At 37.4% G+C, this 13205-nt stretch overlaps 1 pseudogene; it reads right to left on the bottom strand.

Moving 5' to 3' along the window:
• The window catches only part of LOC143410766 (protein ITPRID2-like), a 40386-nt pseudogene extending 27181 nt beyond the window's left edge, over positions 1–13205 (bottom strand).

The following is a 13205-nucleotide window of genomic DNA, read 5'->3' as shown; positions in this document are numbered from 1 at the left end:
CTGAATGCAGTAAAGTCAGTCACACTGAGACCCTTAATTTTACACCTATAGTTGCCCCTACGTAAAAACATCTGGTCCACTCATGGGGAAATCTATGGTGCCACTGATAGAAGTCATAATTAAATGGAAGTTCAAAACCTGGAGAGATATTTTCTTATCTAGTTGTCTAATTGTTTCTTGGGGATAATCTAGGCTAAATGTGTGTCTAAAAGATGATGTTTCATTGTAACATCTGGTATCTAAATGAGTTTGAAGCATTGCACAATCTTGCAGTTAAAAGTTAGAGTTAGGTAATTGTTTAGTTTGCGATTTCAGATAATTCAGGCAGAGAACTTAAATACTTAGGATAAAGAAAATTAAAAGAACTCTACTTCCAAGTTGGCAAGTAACTCCCAATCATTCAGTGTTATTTTTTCATCAATTTTGAACTGGGCAGCCTGAAAAGATTTCACTAGGTGTACCAGTGCATTAATTTGGGCAAGGATAGTAAATTATGATTTGGTATCTGTTCCCCTTAGTGTATAAGATTCAGGGGGAAAAAATGTTGGATTGGGACGTTGGTCTGGCTTATTGAAATAACATTGAATAGCAACAGTCTTGGAAATTTTTTAAAGCTTAATTTTGGATATACATGGTAGTGTGTAGTTCTCTTTTAAGATTTTCTCCAGGTGATTTAATGAAACTTAATACTACTTTAGGAACTTCAGAACAAAGAAAGTGACTTAATGATCCTAAAGAAATTTCTTCTGATGGTAGAGATCCTATTTTCAGTTTTGTGTGAGCAAGTTTTTCTAGTGTAGGAAAATGTAAAAGGTATGAAATTTTATAAATTGCATCTTAAACTTGTATCATAATTTTCAACATCCAAACCTGGAAATTGTGACTTATGGTTAAAATGCCTTAGGCATGAGGTTTGTGCTCAGAATTCCAGTTTTCCCAGGCCTCAGCCAGGACTTAAGCTGATATGCAAATAGAAGCCTGGAGCACTCAGTAGGAGACAGATCTGAGGCCCAAGGGAAAAAAAAAGAGTAAAAGTGTCTTTTTATGGGAACTCAAACTAGATTAAACCAGAGAGTAAATTGTATGGCATTTACTAATTACAGGCCGGTCAATTTTTTCTAGGACTTTTGCTTTTTTTCTTAGATTCTGTATTTTTTTTTTTGAGCTCATGATTTTGATCCTATAGACAAGTTAATGTTTTTCTGATAAGTTCTATTTTTGATCAACTATGGAGTTTTTAAACATTGCAATGAGATTTCACCTGAGAAAGCAACAAGGCCTTTACTATTGTGTTGTGTTACACTTGTGTTACGTGTTGTATGTCAGTATGTCTGTGTGTATTTCCATATATCATACAGTGATATAACAATTGGCAGACGAGAAGCGCTCATAAAAAATTTTAAAAATGGATCCAAATATCTTTGACTCACGTGATTCAAATGGTTCAATTTAAATTAGGTAAACAGATGAAAGTAAAGATGTCTTTAAAATTAAGCTTATAAGTTTTTCTAGGTGTTCAAAAATAAAACCTAACAAAATGTTTATGTCTATAAAATAATCTGATTAAATTCAAAATTTACAAGTATTGTTTCAAAATGTGAACAGAAGGAGGTTAGCAGATAAAAAAGAGAAACTAGAAGGTTCTAGGTATGGATTTCATAGAGGGAAAATGTGTTTCTGGATAAGAGTCTATATGATTAAGTAATTAAGAGGGTTTAAGTAAATGATATAAAAAAGGGCTGTGTAAGTTGCTTGTAAGTGTAAGTTTTTGAGCAAGTAATCTTAAAGAAATTAAACAGCTGGTTAAACAAGTGCTATTGTTTTAGAGAATTGTGCTATGTTATCTCTTTAAAAGCTAAACTTGGTTAATATAAAAACATCAATGTAATTGGTGCTATTAATGTGTTCACATCTTCCAGGTATACAAATCTGTTAGGTAGAAGCTTTAGAAAGAGCATTATATCAAGCTGTGTTCTAAAGTTGTATGGTAATTTTAGGCTTAAAAGAAAGACATGTTGGAGATATAATTAAATCATTTGTGTTCTATAACTGGGCTTGTTATCAATAAGATATGTACAGTTCTATGTTACTTTTTACACTGAGATACAACTTAAGTGTATTTTTAAGTTAATGAGGGCTTAATCTGTGTAAAGGTTTTATTGTAAAACACAAAAGTACTTTGCTACTTTTCTACAAAAGGTTAGAAGCTTTCAGCCTTTCTTTAATTCATGTTTTAGATGTGATATTATGTTATGTTTGCTCAAGTTCACAACAATTTATGTAGGCTTTGTAAAATGATGTCTAAAAAGCAAAGATCAGTCTCAGAACTGCAGTACTTAAGATTTATGAAGAACCCCACCTTACTTGAGATAAAGCTCTATGTCCCATCCCACTATATGTGAAAGTAACTATAAAAAAAATAGGCTAGATTTCAGTACATTTAAAGTTGTGTCCAAAAGTTAGTTTTTGTTAAGATTACTAAGATCTCAAACAGGGAATTATAATGTATAACTCTGCCAAAATTCAAGGTAGCTATTATATGAACTAAATATGTTTTACTCTTTGATAATTTTATCTTGTAGTTTTCAAAATGGCTTAAAGATTGCCTGATAATGTTTTGCAGAGGTACTGATTTAAGAACTCACAACCTGGGTTAATGTAAGATAAAGAGTTATCACCTACAGGATAGAGAGATAGACATTAAAGCCCAGTTCGCTTAATATAAGGCTGTTAACTTATTTGCTAGATGTTTAAGATCAAGTTTTAAAATTGAAAATTTGGCTTTTGCCCTCTGAGTCAGTCTGAGTCAAGGGATAGGGGACTTTTCCTAAGGGCTCTGCAACTCTAGGCCACATAACCTCCTGAACAGGGAGATTAATGAGACCAGTGGAGGACAGAAAGCCAATCAGTGCATTTGCTGTGAAGAGAGGGTCATTAGAAAAGGGAGACATCCCTGATGCTTCCGAGGGAAGCCACATGGTCAAGCAAGGCCTGGACCCATCCTAGCGCAAATGGCACTAGCAGATCTGAGAAGCTGCTGTAAGTTCCCGAGGACTCCCAGGGAAACTCAGCTGACTGTTAACAATATATGGAAACAAAAGTCAGTTTGACTTGCTTCATCTTAAACACTTAGCAAAGACAGTCAAAGCCAAAACACAGCTATTCCTGGGCATTTTTAAATAAAAAAATAGTTAAATGTAACTTCCATAAATAAGTGAACTGGAGGCTTCAAAAGAGATTCTCAGACAGGAATGCCTGATAACTATCAAAAGGAACTGCCAGAGTAGTTTTTAGTTCAAGGCCTTTATTTCTAACCTACACAGGTAGGCATGGTGTTTGCTAGTATGGTTATCCAGCCCTAAGTAACAGAATTAAAGATTTCTCTATTAGACACAGAGGTCAAACTAGTAAAAGGATTTTGCAAGATCAGATGACATTAAATTATTAAACTGTGTCTTAAGGGAAAGGACATCTGTAACCCTAAAAGTTAAATGTTATGTTTACAGTCCTGGTAACTGAGGATGTTAAAGCCTGATGAGGGAACTTATGTATAGTGGCATGTTCCAGCTTTTGCAACACTTATTCAGTACTCATGGTTTTTGTTTCTCTCATAGAAACACCCATCCCGAGATGACAACCCATTTTTCCCCAACCAGACCTCAAATGGAACTGACTTCTAAAAGGGAACTCATGTCCCCCAAGTTGCCCCCCACGTCTTCAAGCCCCCTCATGTTCGACACCCCTTTTTCAGCTCTGAAGCAGCCAGAACGAGTCATCGCCCCTTCTCCACACAGCAATAAAGTTTCTAAAATTAGGGGGGAACAAAGCCAAAAATGGAAAGGCACTGTAGATAGGTAAATTGAGTCAGGTTGGATCTAGGAGGCCAACTTTAAGTAAGTCTGGAAAGTTAAAGACTGTCCCCCGAGGATTACTGTTTACCAAGATGTAGAGTCTGCCTAAATAGGCCCCCAACTGAGGGAACCATTGGTTCCCAAGTTTCCAGACAAAGGGGGGAATGAAAGACCCCAGCCCAGAAACCCCAGGCCCCATTGTGAAACCATCAGGGTGTGTTGCTAACCCACTAAACACCGGAGAGGTCTATCTGTTAATCAGTTAAGGGTAGTCTATTGTGAAAGGACAGGATGGTTGAAAAAGAACAAAAAAAAAAAAAAAAAAAAAAAAAAAAAACCAGGTCCCAGGGCATTCTTAGGCAAATAGGAACTGATAACATAAAGTGAAGAACAACTTTGCCCTTTAGGTAATCTATATGCTGGGTTCAAAATAACCAATAAGAAACCTGTTGCTTACCGCGCGCACGAAACCTGCCCCTTTATCCTATAAAAGACCTGTACCCCAAAGCCCAGTGTGCCAGTTCACCAAAGCTCCGGCTGAGGTTTTGCTGAGCACTCGCAGGCGTCTGTGTCTGAATAAACCTCTTGCGTTTGCAGCCAGTGCCTTGTGCGTCTTTCTTGGACAGGGAATCAGTGGGTCTTTCAATACCATACCCACTTTTCTAAAGCTCCTCTGCTTCAATTAGAGCTCCCCATGATTTTAAATTATAATTCTCTCAAGGGATTTTAATTGTCTACAGCTTTGGGGAGATTGTACATTCCAGGTTTCCCTCCCCAAATGATTTCTGGTTGCAGTTTTATTTATAACTCCTGAATTTTTTCTTATGCATATGCCTAATCTCTTTCTTTCATTATCTTCCATCATTGCCCCCTCTCCAAATCTGTTCATGGCTAACTAACCTACCTAACATCTGGAATCCTAAATAAATCCTGCATCCTGATGGCCTCCCAAGTGTATTTTGAAAAACTCTTCCAATGCTGCATCCATTCCAATTTTTGTTTTTAATTTCCATACCAACATAATAAAGAGGAAAGCATTGTTAGAAAGAGAGTGTTTGGTGTGTGATGTGTCAGTTCCCTGTGTGTGATGTGTTGTGCCAGTGACCTTGCCTTCAATTTGGAGATTGATATCCATGTGCTGTTTCACTCCTTTTCACACTTCTCTCACCCAACGTGAGGGACTTGTAAAATATTCCACAAGAGTTTGTATATTACAAGAGCAAAACTGTCACTCAAAATTCACCCGGAGTCACTCTCTGTCACTAGTGTAGCTTGAAGAAAAGAAAATGTATCTAAACTATGATTTAAATAAAGAACTATATTTACAATTAATTGATGATGGTTTCTCCCAAATAAAAGAAAGTCTTTTCAAATTCTCAAAGACTCAGTGGGCCTTTTAAGGGGTAAGTTATAATTTACTCTACAGGTTTCACAAAGGTAGTTGTCTATGTTAGTGAAAATATTTGAGACCAATAAATCCTGATGCCTGGGCAACAGTAGGAGGCACTTATTTATGAATTCTGCAGAGTGAACTACGCCTCTGGGTTTTTACATTAGAATTTCTTAGGAAATATTTTACATTAGAATTTTTACATTAGAATTTAGGTTTTTACATTAGAATTAGATTTTTACATTAGAATTTCCTAAGAAACCATTGTATGAAAAGCTTCAGATTAAGTAAGGAGAATATTCCTCTATAAAACTAGCATCCCAGACATGAGACAGGACATATATGTGTACTATGCGCATGCACACACACACAATATACATTTACATATTTGTACATATATAGAGAGCATACATATTTTATATATATGTAAAGACACACACACACACATACACATACATATATTCTTTCTTTTTTTATAAATGATAATGCATTGAATATTGTGTGGGCTCACTCTCATCCACAGAGGAGGTCCACAGAACAGGGTAGAGGAGAGTGTCGCTGCAAAGTTGCTATTCAAGACCTCTGGAGACCAAGCAGGAAGCAGGTCTGATTTTATTGGACAGTTATCATGTATATGTACTCAGGCAGCCACCAATGCAATTTCTGCTAACTGTCCTTGCAGCGACCAATCAAGGAGGGAGCCGCGGAGCAAGGCCGCTCAGACACCCTTAAGGTATGCCATGTATGCAGTATGCCATTCACTTGTCCCCACAGAATATTGCAATTAGAATGACTTTTTTTCCAGTCAGTAAAATTGCCTCATAAACAGGACTGGGTATCATCTTTCAAACTCTCCTCATAACCAGAATTACCAGAAGTAACTGTTAAATATTCACATTCCTAGACCCCAGGAGCAAGACTAAAATATTTTTATACAGTGAGCATAGGATTAATGTTGAAGAATATGGTCACCTACCTGTCCTCCAGCCCCACCCTAAACTTCTCTCATTACAGGGCCCTGCCATGGCTAAGAGGCCAGCCAAAATTAACTAGCTTCTCCTAGGATCGGGCTCTGCTAAGGCCATATAAAAGCCAGACCCACATGCAGGCCCGGCTGCCATTCTCCCCTCAAAGATGTGCCTCTCAGGTGCTGAATAAAGCATCGCTTTTCCATCAGGTCTCCCTCCATTTTCTTTTTCTTTTTATGTTCTCTTTTGTGTGCTTTCAAATGTGTGTTCACGAGATTCACGAGTGAAAAGAAAAGTTATTAATCTAGATTATAATGTTGTCAGATTCAGAACTCAATTAGATAAAATGTTTCCTGTATCTCATCATTCAAAAGTTGTGCTTTGTAGGGCAGACCTTTCATGGGTCTTTTTAGTCCCCTGAGTTGTTATTCTTGTAAAACAAAAAGATACTCTATCAGCACCTGGTTTTTGATTTGCTCTTAACCAGTTTATTACAACTTCCCAGTTTGAAGTACATTTTTCATAAAGGAAGAAAAAATGGAGAAGTAATAAAAGAGCTTTTTATTATGTGATTATTTATAGTTTACAAAACCCCTTAATTCTAATATTTTAATTGATCTTTACAATACCACATTTTATAGAAAGCAAAACAAATAAGCTGTGGATTATTTTGCACACAGTGCATTTCAGTACAAACAGGTATAATTAAGAAAAATTTTGAAAATTTTTTTTAATTCACCAAAAATTTATTAAAGATTCCAAATTTCAACTTATAAGAGAACATGCATTTTTTGTTTGTATTGATGTTATTACTTTAAATCTCATATGTATTTCTTTACTATAAATTATTTCACATATAAAAGCACAATGTACATCAACCATAAATAATAATATTTTAGTACAATTTCATTTTTATGAAATGTGCAGGTAGGCAAAGGTACCTCAGAAAGTAGATTGATGGTTTTCTGGTGCTAGAGTTTGTAATGAAGGCCACTTGAAGCTGGGTAAAATTTATTTTTAGGTTGATAGAAATGTTCTAAAATTATATTGTGATGATGAACAATTCTGTAAATATACTAAAAAATACTATTGAATTATACACTTAAACTGGGTGAAGGAGATCACTGAATCATTACAACAAGGAAAATAATTTCAAAATGTAACCTTGAGTTCTCAGGATAAGTAACAGATTGACTAACAAAATATTTTTAAGAAAGGACACTTTACAAACCTTCAAATCCTTATCTCCTTGAATGGTATTACATACCAAATTTATGAATAGGATAATTATGTAAAGTCCCCTGGCCTACCAATAGATGGGAAGTGTAAGAGTTCCCATAACTAGTATAGAATTCACAATATCTTCTAACAAGTTTTAGCCTTTATACCTCACAAAATATTTAAATAAAGGAAACTAATTTGCTATCTTATTTTAAGACATTATTTGAACTATAATTTTTTTCTCAATTAGATGGCTTTTCCTATCTTTCAATAATACAAATTTGTTGCTAAAATTATACTTATTGCTTGTGAATGAATATTTTTAAGCAAACATGGATGTGTATATAAAAATCACCTATGGCTCTAAAATCATAATTGAATATATGCAAAATCTTTGAAGCAATTCATTGAACAAATTCAATAATTAGTGTAACAACACTTGAAAATTTTTATAATGTGCTTTTTTAAATGAAATCCTCCACTTTAAGATAAATATAATTGGAACTGTTACTATTGCTTGATCTTTCATTTTTATGACTACCCAATAAATACGTTGCCCAAACTAATAAAATCAAATGACTTGTTCTCTTACTAATCCAGAAGCATGCCTACTAGCCTCAGGGGCCTTTTCCCTTGGCCAATGACACATGGCATATACTGGTTGGGTGGTACATGGAACTATGATTCCATCCCATGAACTTACTAATATCCCATTAAGGAAAGAAATCTGAGGTCCACAAGTCTCTAGGCATTTTGAAGTTTTCTCACAACTAAATTAACATAAGCAAAACAAGGTTCTTAGGGTGTATGGATTGGCTTCTTTTCACATCTGTTTATAATTGAGATTCAGAAGGGCAGATTATTTAGTTTTGCTGCTAATTACCACAGATTAGCAGAAAAATCTCTAATAAACAATTAAAAAGGCAAAGGCAGGGAATCCTATATTTACTTCCATCTTTCTATTCAACTCAACTTCTGACATATTTATAAGATTCATGGATTATGACACTTCTTCTGAATTATTTTAAGTCCTTAGTAAAATGTGTCTGAAACAGTATGAAAGCGATGGCATTTTCCACAGGCAAGAGACCAAACCAGGAATGTCCACATGAATCATGGGTGAGCTCCCTTTGTGACCAGGAAGGATTAATGCAGAGATATGGAGTCCTTGCAGATGATGTCAGTGGTTTGCCTTGGATGAATCCCACCTGGAAAACTAAAAGCATGTTCACTTTTTGTTAACATTTGCATTTGGCAGACACACCTATGGTATTGGGAATGTACACTTGGAGAATAATTGAAGTATATTTTGAGAGGAAAGTCTTAATAAAATGCAGCTTGGCATTTTGTTCAATAGGATTCTCATTGTCTGCACTAACAAAAATATTCCTTCTTGGGGAGTTAGAATCCCCAGTTCTGTGGAACTCAGAGCTACAGGAATGAGGAACAATTTTGTCACTGAGCCAGTAGGACAGATGGCTGAAAGGGCCATTCCCCTTGGTTCCCAGGCTCCATTTGTTTTTCCCATTGGAAGCACAGTACCATATAGAGTTATTGTCTAAGTCATATACCTCTATCTACAGGACGGGACCCTATCATTGTAAGGTGGTACCTCTGAAGCAATGCATCTGTTATCCCTCTAGAAGCCAATTTCTAATGCAACAGGCAGTCAGTTTCTGGATGCAACACAATAGACCAAAGAATCCTATGGTCATAGGCCCACTCCTGTATCTTTTTTGCTGTACAGTGAGTGCACTGGTGGTTTGATGTAAACTTATAAGGGATCATGCCTTGGTATCTCCGTGCTCTGTAGGGCATAGTGATGCTGTCAAGAAAGTCAGAACATAACCAGGGTATGTATCTATTCTTGTCAGAATGGATTTCTTGCTCTTCCAGAATGGAAGGAACCCATGGAATTGACTTGCCACAGGGTGGCTAGTTGGTTTCCTCCAGGAATGATGTTGTATCAGGACTCAGGATTATTCTCTGTTGGTGGCAGATCAGATGCTTGAACAGTGGTGTGTAGATGAGCCATTCTAATAGGGATCCCTTGTTACTGGTCCTGTCAATAGCCTCCATCTCTAAAAAGTGGCCACTTAAGTCACTTGCTACTGTGTCAGCACTGGAGTGGCTGATGGCAGGAGATGGTGGACATCTTGTGTATTTGGTCTTCATGACTCCTTGAGGCAATGCCCTGATATTTGGGACTTCACAATTTGATAACAAGTTCATCCAGGAGATGGTGTGTACTTGCTATTAGAATGACTCCTATAAACATAGAAATGTTTTGACTTGGCTCAATGGAGTTGAAGTGTCAAAATTGTTATCTTAGATAGTAAGGGAGGAAGTTAAAAAATTGGGGGAATAGGCTTTTTGGAGTGAATATGCTAAAATATTCCTGGAAAAGCCCCAAATTCCTAGACAAGATTCATCATAAAAACAATGTTTCATGAGAAGGTCCAGAGGATCTACTCTTGACCAGAACTATAAACAATGTGCTAGTAAGAGGGTCTGCAGAATCACTAAGAAATTCAAGTGATGCTTTCCCCCATAGGTAAGGCAGTTATTGGAAGGGGCTGACAATCAGTTAAGATGCATAGACCCCAAAACAATAGTGCCCCTGGAGATGCTCAACTATCAGATGATGAGAGATACCATTATTGTAATAAGCCAGAAGATCAAATGGTAATCAAGGGAATTTGGCTTACATGAAGGTATGGAGATGCTATACAGGCACAGCATTCCTGGGCATTGTACATCCATCCCATAGATGAGCAAAAATGATTTTTCTTTTCTTTTTTTTTTTTATAACGGGGAAGGATTCAGCTATCTTTGGCAACATGTGAGTTTCCTTGGAATGGTAATTAGTGTGGGTACTAATTTTAACCCTTTTGGTATTTAAATAAAACCCAAAATTCAGATAGCCCTGTGTGTCTTGGCTTTCAAGACTTAGAGATGTGTTGGAGTCCTGTGGCTTCAATATTTCTGACATAAAAAGAAGAAGAAAGATGATGTTCTTTTATGTTGCTGACAGCCTTGAACATAATGAGAACCCTAGTACTGGCTGTAGTCATTTAGCATCCTCAGGGATGTAAGAGAAGTTTTATTATACTTCCGAATCAAATCAAATAACAACAACAACAACAAAAATGGCCACAGAGTAGGAGGTTATGGTGTGTAGTGTCAGAAAGCAAGGAGCACTCTGCAGGTTATATTCTCCAAGGAAATTTTATTTCCCAGTAGTTCTCTGCAGCTATATCAAGTATGTTTGTTTGTATAACCTTCACCACAATTAAAGTACAGAACAGACCTGTCACCCCAAGTTTTTTTTGTGCCATCAGTAAAGGCACACCTGTGGACGCTTTCACTTTCTTCTTCATCTAGATTATTTTAACTCTCTTAGAGTCTCTGCCCTCCTGTGGATCACTTGAACATTTCTTAGAGTTCTTTTTTTATTTACTTAGAGTGTCTTTGATTATATTACTTTCTGTAGTGTTTTAAGTGGCATTGTAGGTCTTGCAATACATGTGTGAATACTGGCATCACAGTGTGCTGGTATCAGTGTTTTACCTCTTAGAGTGAATAGGTGTAGAAAGTTTGCTTCTATTTGGGTCCCTTCGTCCTCTCCATTTAAAAGATGTAATCACCCTATGTATATCCCTTACACAGTGGGCACTACACCAAATGGTGTTGTGATTATTGCTTTGATAATCAAAGGAATGGTCCTTTATCTGAGAATGCTTTCATTTCCCCTTCATTTCTGAAGGCTATTTTCACCAGGTAATAGAATTCGTGGTTGACAGTGTTTTCCCTTCTGTGCTCGAGACAGGTCATGCCACGTCCTCCTGCCTTTGTGCCTTCAGATGATAAATCTACTGTTATTTGAACTCAAGTTCTCTTATAGCCATATGTCATTTCTCCCTGGGCATGCTTAAGAGCTGTTTGGTGTCTTCTGTTTTCAGAAGTTTCAAAATGATGAGTCTTGGCATCAACTTCCTTGAGTTTATTTGCTTAGCTTCTTTGAGTGATTTGCTTAACTTCTTAATCTATTTAGGAAATTTTTAATTATTGTTTCTTTGAGTACTTTTTATTATCATATTCTCTCCTCCCCTTCTAGGCTCTACTTATCTGAGTGCTAGATCTATGGATTATCACCCCACAGGTTTCATACTCTGTTTCTTTAGTTTTCTATCCATTTTTTCTGTCTCATTGTTCTATCCATTTCTAATGTTCTATCTTTAAGTTCACTGATTCTTTTTTCTGCATTATTCATTCTGCTATTGGGTCCACCTAGTCTTTTCATTTTTGTGGTAATTTTAGCTCTATAATGGCTGTTAAGTACTTTTCAATATCTTCTATGTCTTTGGACATATTTTCCATTTTTTCCCCGAAGAATATTTTGTATTTGCATGTGGAAGCCTTTTAGGATGGCTGTGTTCAACTCCTTGTCAGGTAATTCCAACATCTCATTCATCAGAGTGTTGGCTTATCTTCTCATTCCAGTTGTTATTCTCCTGGCTCTTGGCATGACACATGAGTTTTCAAGGGATCCTGGACAGTTGGAATATTGTGCTTTCAGTCTCCGTGTCCCATTTTGATCTATTTTAGCAGGTAGACACCTAGTCTGGGTTTAGAGCTTAGGTCATGCCCTGCCTTGCTGGCGTGATTTCAATGACAATTTAGTGTTTAATTTCTGCAGCACCGCTCTGGGCTGCTTTATTTGCTGGGTACAACTGGGGCTCCTACCTGATCTCTATCAGTACCACATGTGTGCCTAGAGTATGTGCTTCTGCAGCTGGTGCAGCTAACTCCTGAAAGAGTGGAGATGCCAGGCTGGAGTGGGCAGAGAGCTCTTCCCCTGGCTGCCCTGTGAATGCTGCCTGTAGGACAGAGGGCATCCTAACTGGCTGCCTGGTGCTTCCTAGGTGAAGGGTGGGAGACACTCCACAGGGGGCATCTCACTCATTGGCTCTACTGTCTGTTGACAAAACCTCAGCAGTTCGGCCTCTAGTATGAAAAGTCCCAGGCTCCTCTTGACAACTCTTGCCACAGAGTGGAAACAGCCATTTCCCCTACAGAGTCCTGATTTACTTTAGTTGGATTTGGTGATTACTGGGTGGTCTGAAGACAGTTAACTATTGCTTATTATATGCATGGAATTTCATCACTTGAATGTGTTAAGCAATAAGGGGTAGCTACCTTTTCCTGACCTCACAGACTGGATTTTTTACCTTTTTTATTCATTTCCACATGTACCCATTCTCCCTTTTATAGAACTTCTCACTCTTAAGATCATTTATTCAATGTCTATTTTCCTTGCTAGGTGAAATTATATTGGAATCTATAATTCTGTAAGTCAAATATAGAAAGAATCAGCTACAGCTGCTGTCACCAGCACCCGCAGTAACCAGCGTAGGCTTGCCCACCTGCTAGAAGAATATGAAAAAGCAAAGCAACTCGGTTAAAAGAAAGTGCCAAGATGACTAGCTATTGGGTGTTACCCCGAAGCAGGGGGATTCAGAAATCATGCAACATTAGCAGAAAAAGACAAATGAGAAGAAGGAGGAACCCAAGTAGCTTTGCGGCTTTGTCTCCAACCCCCTTGCCCTTTGCCTGTGTGCTTGGGGGGCCAGTTCCACCATGCTTGAGTTTCCTCCTGTAGTGCTCAAAGGTCCCAGCACCAATGGCATCCCCTTTGCCCCAGTCCCTTTTGTGCTTCCTTACCGTCAGGTAGCCTCTCTCCCCCTGAGCCACTCCGTGAGGGAGATTAGCCAT

Source organism: Callospermophilus lateralis, chromosome 11 (assembly GCF_048772815.1).
Source record: "Callospermophilus lateralis isolate mCalLat2 chromosome 11, mCalLat2.hap1, whole genome shotgun sequence".
Lineage (NCBI taxonomy): Eukaryota > Metazoa > Chordata > Mammalia > Rodentia > Sciuridae > Callospermophilus > Callospermophilus lateralis.
This window is presented reverse-complemented; position numbering and strand designations above follow the sequence as displayed.